We start from the raw sequence: 11,190 nt of genomic DNA, 5'->3' as shown, positions 1-11,190 counted from the left end.
GAGTTTGGTTACAGGTTTTATAATCCTGTTAGCAAGAAGGTGATTCGGAGTAGAGATGTTGTCTTTGTTAAAGACCAAACATTGAAAGATATTGATAATGCTAAGAAGCCAATGGTTCAGCTTAGTGATGATTTTTCTGATTTGGATATTACTCCCTCTATGCCTATGGTGGAGGATGGTAGAGTTGAAGCTCAAAATAATGAGCATGATACAAGTGCAGGTGAAGATAGAACAATTAATCCGATACTTGATGAAGTTGGTGATGATGATCATGATGAACAACCAGCTTTGGAAATTCCTACAAATGCACTCAGAAGGTCTACAAGAGAGAGGAAGCCTTCGTCAAGGTATTCTCCACATGAGTTTGTTTTGTTGATTGATGGGGGAGAACCTGAATGCTTTAGAGAGTCTTTTGAAGATGAAAGCGAAGCTCAATGGCTTGAAGCTATGCAAGAAGAAATGAAGTCCTTACTTGAGAATGATACCTATAAGTTGGTGAAGCTACCGAAGGGTATGCGAGTTTTGAAGAACAAATGGGTATTCAGAATCAAGAATAAAGAACACAATTCTAAGTCTCGGTATAAGGCTAGATTGGTTGTTAAAGGTTTTAGCCAGAGAAAAGGTGTTGATTATGAGGAGATCTTTTCTCCTGTTGTGAGGATGTCATCCATTCGTGCTGTGCTTAGATTAGCAGCATCTCTTGATTTGGAGATTGAGCAAATGGATGTGAAGACAGCTTTTCTTCATGGTGATTTAGATAAGGAGATCTACATGGAACAACTGGAGGGCTTTGTTGTTAAAGGAAAGGAAGATTTTGTGTGCAAGCTTAAGAAGAGTCTTTATGGGTTCAAGCAAGTTCCAAGACAGTGGTATAAAAAGTTTGAATCTGTTATAGAGAAGCATGGTTACCGTAAGACAACTTCAGATCATTGTGTATTTGTGCAAAAATTTTCTGATGATGATTTTATCATTCTTTTGCTTTATGTGGATGATATTTTGATTGTGGGGAAGAATGCTTTGAGGATTAATGAGTTAAAAAAAATAGTTGAGTAAGTTCTTTGCTATGAAGGACTTGGGTCCTGCCAAACAGATTTTAGGCATGACTATTACTCGTTATAGAGATTTCAAGAAGCTTTATTTGTCATAGGAAAAGTACATAAAGAAGGTGCTTCAAAGGTTTGGCATGAATGATGCCAAATGTGTTACTAGTTCTTTTGCTCCTCATTTTAAGTTGAGTACCAAGCAGTGTCCAACCACTTATGAGGAGAAACAAGCAATGGATAAAATTCCTTATGCCTCAGCTGTTGGAAGCTTGATGTATGCTATGGTGTGTACTAGACCAGACATTGCTCATGCGGTTGGTACTGTGAGTCATTTTCTCTCTAATACAGGTAAAGAACATTGGAATGCTGTTAAATGGATTATGAGATATCTCAAAGGTACAACTAACTTGAGTTTGAGTTTTGGTAGTGAGAAACCTTTGCTAGTTGACTTTACTGATGCAGACATAGCAGGAGATATTGATTCTTGAAAGTCGACTTCAGGTTATTTGGTCAAGTTTGCAAGGGGAGCTATTTCATGGCAGTCAAGGCTACAGAAGTGTGTTGCACTTTCTACCACAGAGGCAGAGTTTATTGCAGCAACTAAAGCATGTAAAGAGTTGTTGTAGATGAAGAAGTTTCTTACAGCACTTGGTTTCAAGCAAGACTGTTAAGTGTTATTGTGTGATAGCCAAAGTGCTATTCATCTTGCCAAGAATTCTACTTTTCATTCAAGATCTAAACATATTGATGTTAAGTATCACTGGATACGGGTTGTGTTAGATTCCAAGTTATTGAAACTTGAGAAAGTTCACACTGATAACAATGGTGCTGATATGATGACAAAAGCATTGTCAAGAGATAAGCTTGAAACATGTTGTTTGATCGCCGGAATGGCGAGGGCCTCTACCTAATCGAGAAGGGGGAGATTTGTTGGGTTTTTCTCTCCTTTGTGAGGCCCAAGTCCAGCTTTTTGAGGGTGTCTCTTTGCACCCATTGTGCCACAACCCTAATCAGATTTTTGGATTTTTTGAGAGTATGAGAGAGTAGCCACCAAGTGAGAGAGAAGAGGGAAAACATAATTCCCGTTTTTATGCAAAGCAGTAAATTTCAAATGGTAGTTTCTCATTCATTCACCGTTGGATCGGCTTGAAATTTGAACTACATGTTCCTCTCATCTTGTTCTTCATTCTGAACGGTGGAGATTTTAATTAGAGGTCTAAAGATGGGGAAATAGGCTTCGAACAGTAGCTTTGTATTTGGATATTTTTCATCTTCTTGCTTCTCATTTATAAGCTTTGGTGCTTTGATATTTTGACTGGTTATATGCACGTTTTATGCTTTGTTTGAGACTTTCTTGTACCTAATTTGATTATAGGAGAACTATTTCATTGGTCTGGATGACCCGTGGTTTTTACCTCTCACATTGAGGCAATTTTCCACGTTAAAATCTCGGTGTGTTCTTATTATTGCTTTACTTGCTATATTTGCTTATTCATAGTTGCTGCCATATTGTGTTGTGAGTGCTTCCATATTGTTCTTGTGTTGGATATTTGTGTTGTTTCCACTGCTAGGCTCTTTCACTAGGTATTATTGTGCCTCTCCTTTTGTTGCTTTTTATTTTTATTTTTCTATTAAATAGAATTTTATTCTTCTTTGTCTTTATTTTTTTGGGTTGGAGCTATAGAAGGTTGAGATTTGGGACATAGAACATAGGCACTCTAACAAGAAAGTCCATGGAGGGGTGGACACCATGACAAGGAGGAAGATTAACATTATGTGCCTACAAGAAACAAAATGGGTTGGTGCGAAGGCTATAGAGTTGGATACTTCTGGCTTCAAACTTTGGTATACAGGAAAGGTGAATAATAGGAATGGGGTTGGAATAATTATGGATAAGCAGTGGAAGAAGGACGTAGTGGATGTCAAGAGGGTGGGAGATCGGATCATCTCTATCAAACTTGTGGTGGAGGGAGGTGCTTTTCATGTGATTAGCGCTTATGCACCGCAAGTGGGTTCGGACGAACAACACAAGATAAGGTTTTGGGAGGATCTAGAGAGTTTGGTTCAAGACATACCTTTGGGAGATAAGATTTTCTTAGGAGGAGATTTAAATGGCCATGTTGGTAGAGAAGTGACTGGATATGGGAGTATTCACGGAGGCCATGGTTTCGGGTGATCAATGCCGAGGGTAAAACTATTTTAGACTTTTCCTCAACCTTTGATCTTCTCATCGCAAATACATGTTTTAAAAAGAGAGACGAACATCTTATAACCTATAAGAGTGGCATGACAAGCTCTCAAATCGACTTCTTCCTGTTGAGGAGAGTCGACCAGAAATTTTGCATTAATTGTAAAATTATCCCGGGAGAGAGTTTGACAACACAACATAGGGTGCTCGTCATGGATTTCCGAGTTGAGCAAAGGTTGAGGAAAAGACATTATACGAAGAACCCAAGGACGAGGTGGTGGCAGATGAAAGGTGAGGAACAAAGAAGCTTCCTAAGACAGGTAGGAGAAGAGGCAAAGTGGGATGGAAATGGAAGTGCAGTAGAGATGTGGAGGGAAATGGCAGAAGTTATTAGAAGAACAGCAAAAGAAAGCTTTGGTGAATCTAAAGGAATAGGACCAAGAGACAAGGAGTCCTGGTGGTGGAATGCCAGTGTACAAGAAAAGATAAAGATTAAAAGAGGAAAACTTTAAAGAGTGGTCTTTATGCCGCAATGCAGATAACTGGAAAAAATATAAGGCGGCTAAGAAAGAGACAAAAGTGGCTGTAAGTGAAGCAAGAACAAGATCATATGAGGGTCTCTACCAGTCTTTGGGCACAAAAGAAGGAGAAAAAGGTATATATAGAATCGCAAAGAGCCGTGAAAGAAGAACGAGAGATTTGGATCAGGATAAGTGCATAAAGGATAAGGATGGAGAGGCGTTGCCTCAAGAGGAGAAGATTAAAGAAAGGTGGAAGAGCTACTTCTACGAGTTATTTAATGAGGGACAGAAGACTCTTCCGAGCCTTGGTCGTTTATGCACAAGGGAAGAAGATCAAAACTTTGACTACTATCAAAGAATTCGAGACTTCGAGGTAAAAGAGGCTCTAAAGCAGATGAAAAATGGCAAGGCAGTAGAACCTGATAATATTCCGATTGAGGTTTGAAAGGGTTTTGGAGAAAAAAGGCATCAACTGGTTAACCAAGCTTTTTAATGAGATTTTAAGGTCAAAGAAGATGCCTGATGAGTGGAGAAAGAGCATCTTGGTACCTATCTACAAGAATAAGGGGGATATACAAAGTTACGAAAACTATAGAGGGATCAAGCTTATGAGTCATACTATGAAGTTATGGGAAAGGGTGATAGAACGAAGGTTGAGAAAAGAGACACAAGTAACAGAGAATCAATTTGGATTTATGCTAGGCAGATCTACCACTGAAGCGGTATACCTTTTAAGAAGGATTATAGAGAGGTATCGTAGTAATAAAAGGGATCTACATATGGTGTTTATTGATTTGGAAAAAGCATATGATAGGGTACCAAGGGAGGTCTTATGGAAGGTTTTAGAAAAGAAGAGGGTAAGGATCGCATATACTCGTGCAATTAAAAACATGTATGATGGGGCCACAACTAGTGTGAAGACTCAAGGTGGTGTGATAGAGGAATTTCCTATTGGTATAGGATTACACCAGGGATCATCATTAAATCCATACCTTTTCACATTAGTCTTGGAAGTACTCACAGAGCACATCCAAGAGCCTGTGCCATGGTGCATGCTTTTTGCCGATGATATCGTCCTTATGGGAGAGTCAAGGGAAGACCTAAATAAGAAGTTGGAGTTATGGAGAGAAGCTTTAGAAGTGTATGGTCTGCGCATAAGCCGTAGCAAGACGGAATATATGGAATGTAAGTTCAGTCCGAGAAGGAAAAACCCTAATATAGAGGTGAAGATTGGAGAAAACACCCTACGAAAAGTTAAAAGTTTTAGGTATCTTGGGTGCATTATACAGGATAATGGAGAGATTGAACAGGATGTAAATTATAGGATCCAAGCAGGGTGGTCAAAATGGCGGAGTGCATCTGGTTTTATATGCGACAAAAAAGTGCCTTTAAAACTTAAAGGTAAATTCTATCGCACCGCTATAAGACCGGCTATGCTTTATGGTACGGAGTGTTGGGCGGCTAAAGGGGAGCACGAACATAAGCTGAGTGTGGCAGAGATGAAGATGTTGAGATGGATGAGTGGTCATACGCGATTGGATAAAATAAGGAATGAAGATATAAGGGAGAGAGTCGGAGTAGCACCCATTGTGGAAAAGATGGTTGAATCGCGTCTTAGGTGGTTTGGACATGTGAGAAGAAGACCGATAAAATATCCAGTCAGGAGGGTGGATAAGATGGAAGATGGACAAGGGGCGAAAGGCAGAGGAAGACCTAAGAAGACCATCCATGAGGTGGTCAAACGAGATCTACATGTAAATGGTCTCTCTGTAGACATGACACATGACAGAGGACAATAGCGTCGTTTGATTCATGTACCCGACCCTACTTAGTGGGACAAGACTTTGTTGTTGTTGTCATCGTCGTCTTTATTTTTTCATTTTTATTGTTTTATGATTTGTTAATCTGAAAATTATATAAAATGAAGACTTACATTTTTTTACAGGATTTTAAATTTTTATAATGATACTGTGAATAAATGAATGAAAAAATTATTTTAAATTTTAATATGTTAAAAAAATTATAAATTCTATTTGTGTTGTACTTAATTAGTGCAGAATTTTTTATGCAAATCAGTGTAAAGAGTTTAATGCAGAATTTGGTTTATGTTAATGCAGAATTTTATTTATGTTAGTACGTACTTTGGAATTAAATTAGTTTATATTTGATACATAAAATTTGATACAAAAAATTAGTAACAAACTACAAGTGACATATTAACTCTCAAATAATTCTCCACTAATAAATGACATATTGCAGCACAAAGACAATAACAAAAAGAAAGTGTACTTGCTTATTATTCAATGCTAAAAATTTATAAATGGCTAAAATCTGCCATTGTGAATAATTGAGGCACAAAATAAAGGGTAAAAAATACATTTAAGCCAAGGGCAGAAATTTATTACACATTTCAGCCAAATAAGAATCTGATTCATCAATCAATCAAAGCACACTATAATGTAATTCGAAACAACCATATTCGAATTAGATTCCTTCATAATATAGCTCGAATTATGCCCAACCAATACGTATAAGTAATTCGAAGCAATATGGATCGAATTAACGAGGAAGGAGTTCGAATCATATAGATTCGAATTACTCACTTTTGGTAACATATGGTAATTCGAAATTGATTGATTCGAATTACAAGGGAATCGTCTATATAAGGAGTTCGAACCAAGGTCATTCGAATCAGTTTTTCATTCTCATATCCCACAAAATCCCAGAGAAAATGACCCAAAATCGGTCTGACAAAGACTCGAGCGGCATATTCAGGCGATGGGGGACGATCTGGGAAGGCTGTATCGTTTGGATGGAGTTGTTCATATCGCCGGGGTGATCAACGACGAAGTTAGTGGTTTTTGATAGTGGTTTATGATAGTGGTTTATGAAACGGTATTGCAACTGGTTTATTTTAGCGATTTTGCATGCGGTTTTATTGACGGTTTATGTTAGTGGTTTGGGTTAGTGGTATTGCATGCGGTTTATTCTAGTGGTTTTGTTTGCGATTTTGTTGATGGTTTATTTTAGCGGTTTATGTTAGCGGTTTAGGTTGGTGGTATTGGAGGTGGTTAATTGAGTGGTTTTGCATGTGATTTTCGTAAGTGGATTTGCATGTGGTGTATGTTAGTGGTTTTTTGGATGCGGTTTTAGTATGCGATTTTGCTAGTGGTTTACTACATTTTGCTTTTGCATGTGGTTTTTAGAAGCGGTCTATGTTTGCGATTTTCGTATGCAGTTTTGGTAGTGGTTTACTATATCTACTTTTGCATGTGGTATTTGTTAGTTGTTTATGTCGTGAATTGTATTTGTTAGTGGCTTTGTAATTCGTTCTAATTATGCGGTCCATGTAATGCGCAGCCCCAGCGTTGCATATCGAGCATAAGGCGGCAGCAGAGGATGCGACTCGATGAGAGGTACGTTCCGTACTTACAGATGGCCAGATTATACCATCTTGCGAGAATGAACGACAAATGGTTTCGATTAGACGAGCCCCTTGTGAGTGCATTCGTGGAGAGGTGGCGTCCGGAGACGCACACGTTCCACATGCCGTTCGAAGAGTGCACGATCACACTTCAGGACGTGGCATACCAGTTGGGATTGCCAGTGAACAGACATTACGTCAGTGGTTTCCTGACAGACTTTCACGTATACATACAGGGTGCCCAGCCAGCTTGGCAGTGGTTCCAGGAGTTGCTCGGTGTGTTACCTCCCGCGAACCAAATTCAAAAGTTCGTAGTGAACTGCACCTGGTTCCAGGAGACTTTTGGAGAGTGCCCCGAGGGGGCCGATGAGGAGACAGTGAGGCGCTTTACCTGTGCCTATATCATGATGTTGTTGGGCACCCAGCTGTTTGCCGACAAGTCCGGCAATCGTATTCACATCAGATGGCTACCGTTCGTGGCTAGGCTTGAGGATATGGGTGGCTACAGCTGGGGCTCGGCGGCACTAGCATGGTTGTACCGGTGCATATGCCGAGTGGCCAACAGACATGTCGTAAAGTTAGCTGGGCCGTTACAGTTACTTCAGTCCTGGATCTTTTGGCGGTTTCCTGGATTTAGGCCTGCTGGGTATGATGCGTTTAGCTGGCTCTTGGCCTCAAGGTACCACTATCACAGTTTACTATGCATCTTTATTTTATTTATTTCCAATTTCGCTTGTAATGTTATACTATTTCGTCACATTCATGAATGCGCTACCATGTTGACGTCCTATGCAGGTGGTCAGGTTACAATCCTTCCGTTAGCGAGAAGGGACCTCGGGTGCAGATGACTCGACTGAGGATCGACATGTTACAAGCTAGGGATGTGAGTATGCTAACCTCCTATGTATAGTTAATGTATAGTTAATTATAGCAAATTATAGCTTCCGTATGTGGCCTTCATCAGCGAGCACACAGGGAGGTTCCTGACACCCTTCAGGATTGAGTTCACACACTCAGAGATATTCGTCGTCATGTGCCCGGATCTGCGTCCCTCATCACAATACTGAGTCCACAATGAATACTCAATCTGGTTCGCCCAGTCACACATCGCCGGATTTTCAGAGCGCAGAATATCAAACCAGTAATCGAACTCGACCTCGGTCTTAGCATATGCAGCGTTCACAAGAAGCCTCCTTGCGTCTTTGCCCTTGAAGGTGATGGCAAAATTTGCTGCTACGTGTCGAATGCAGAATGTCCGGTATGCAGCTGGAGGTAGCCATCCCCCGTTGGGAGCCTCAAGCGCGGCCTTAATGCCGTTATGCCTGTCCAAAATAACCAGCAGACCTGGCTGCGGTGTCACGTGCTGACGCAGGTGGGAGAGAAAGAAGGACCACGACTCAGCATTCTCACCCTCGACTAGTGCGAATGCAACAGGGAGTATGTTGGAGTTCCCGTCCTGTGCAATCGTGACAAGCAACGTTCTCCCATACTTGCCATATAGATGGGTGCCATCAATACTCACCAACGGCTTGCAATGATGGAATGCCTCGATACACGGTGGGAACGTCCAGAACAGTCTGTGAAAATAAGCCTGAGACTCGTCCAGCTGTCCCCCAACTCGAACAGGGCTAGTCCTAAGGACTGCAACAGTACCAGGCATGGTCAACTGGACTCCTAACACCCACCTAGGGAGCTCATTATACGACTCATCCCAGTCACCATAGATGAGGGCAACAGCCTTCTGCTTCACCAACCAGACCCTCCTGTACGTCGGCTTGAACCCAAAGTGTGCGGCCGTGGCATTTAGGAGCACCTTGATGCTGAGGGATGCATCAGCCCTAACCATTGGCATAATAAATGCTGCTATCACATGATAATCCAAACTCCTGTGGTCGCTGGAGATGGAGGTTGCGAGACACGTATGCAATCCATTGTACCGTTTGACCTCCCAAATGCCCTTGTGCTGCCGGAGACTCAGCCGAATCAACCATGTGCACCCATTCCCAAACTCAGAACACTTGCACACATACCGACGATAGTCAGACTCAACTACCTTGTACTGTACCCCTCGGTGGATGCTGTAAGTCTTCACACTTAATAGGGCATCATCTTTATCCTGAAATTGCTGACCAACCTAGAACTCTGTCAGACCAGCAGACCCTTCCGCATCTCTAGCGCCAAATCCACTAGGCTGCCCAGGAACCTCCTCCTGCCTCATGACATCCAGGTCTAAAAATGAAAAATATGGAGGGTACTGCTGTGTGCCAGAGCTAGAACCACCTCCCGCCCCTGCAGGCTCACTCGCTCCAATATCATCGCCACTGTCATCAGCAATCATATCCGGCTCGACATCATCGTCCTCTGGATCATCAAACAATCCATCTCCAACCCCAGCCGGTGCAGCACACTGTAGAGAGGTCGGCAGAAATTCCCCTGTTCCAACCTCGTCGCCAACACTGCCATTGAGATCAACAGTGAACGAAGGGGAGGCGACAGGCTGGATGGGTGGCTCGTACGCAGGGACGGAGGAAGAAGCAATGGAAGGTCTCGAGCTAGAACCGGCCACCGTGGCTAAAGTGTTGGTATTCCGGTTTGAACCCCCCGAGCTGGATACCACATCAACCAACTTTGCCAACAGCTCTGGTGTTCTCACTTTGGAAAACTGCTGGCGACAATGAAACATGACTTGCAAGTCCTCATCACTCCCGATCGTGAAACAATCATACTTCACGGTATCTTGGAGCACCGTGATTGGAATGCGATAAAAAATTTTCTTAACCCTTTTCACACCTTTCAGACCAAGTTTCAGCAGTACAGAGCTAGCAAGGTCATCATAGCTTGTCGTAGGCCTCACGATAATACAAAGAGGATCCTTATTGGTGAACTTCACACCTGAACGAGTTTTTCTCTTAATCGATCCTCTGTGGTGAACCAACACTATAAAACTGTCTTCACTAGCTATCTGACCCCTCTAATGAGAGCAACTCACGTTCACATAATATATATACAGGTCTGGTCCACAGTAATTCGAATAATCCTCATTCGCACTATATATATGTAATTCGAACCACCTCAGTTCGAATTAGACTTTATTCACGTTTGTTATTAATTCGAATCTTTATAATTCGAATTATGCAGACTTCTCTTTTTATACTAATTCGAATTGACTCTATTCAAATTATGCTTTTGTAATTCGATCCATATTGCTTCGAATTACTTGTATGTATTGGTTGGGCATAATTCGAGCTATATTGATTCGAATTATGAAGGAATCTAATTCGAATATGGTTGCTTCGAATTACATTTAGTTAATTGATGAATCAGATTTTTATTTGGCTGAAATGTGTAATAAATTTCTGCCCTTGGCTTAAATGTGTTTTTTACCCCAAAATAAAATATGATTTAGCAGTTGAGTCATGTACTTGAGAAACATATTTAGTTGAGTTATGATTAATTCCTATGAATATCTAATTCTTAATACACACAATGTACATAATCAAATTAATAATAAATATTAATTCTATTTTTAACACATGATTACCGCCACAAATACATAATCTTTTTTATTTGTCAAACATAAAGAGAGATGATTGTCTCTTTAAAAAATTTAATCAAACTAAATTTGAGACTATCTCATTTCAACCATTATTCTCAATGCAAAATAAAATTTAAAAACGTTCCAATTTATATACATGTAAGATTTAAAACTCTAAAAACATTTTATTAGAATTACTCTAAGATATTTTACCATTAAAAAAGTTAGGTACTTATTCTAGTACAATAATAAATTATCATGTTTCGGTATGATAAAAACATAGATAAATATAAATAAAATTTAAATTTAAGTTTAAAAGACTAACATAAACCTCTTCACTAATTTTAGAAAATTAAAATATTCTTTTAGAATTAAAATTTTTTAATTGTTGCTATAAATTAAATATTAGAAATTAATTATAAAAATATTAATTAAAATAATTTTTTAATCAATTTTAAGAAACAAAAATACCCATTTTG

General features: G+C 40.1%; 1 pseudogene; it reads left to right on the top strand.

Annotated features, from left to right (window-relative positions):
• Positions 3,478-8,086, top strand: LOC110271466 (annotated as a pseudogene).

The sequence above is a fragment of the Arachis ipaensis genome, chromosome B04 (genome assembly GCF_000816755.2).
Source record: "Arachis ipaensis cultivar K30076 chromosome B04, Araip1.1, whole genome shotgun sequence".
Lineage (NCBI taxonomy): Eukaryota > Viridiplantae > Streptophyta > Magnoliopsida > Fabales > Fabaceae > Arachis > Arachis ipaensis.
Note: the sequence above shows the minus strand (reverse complement) of the source record. Positions and strands in the feature narration are given on the sequence as shown.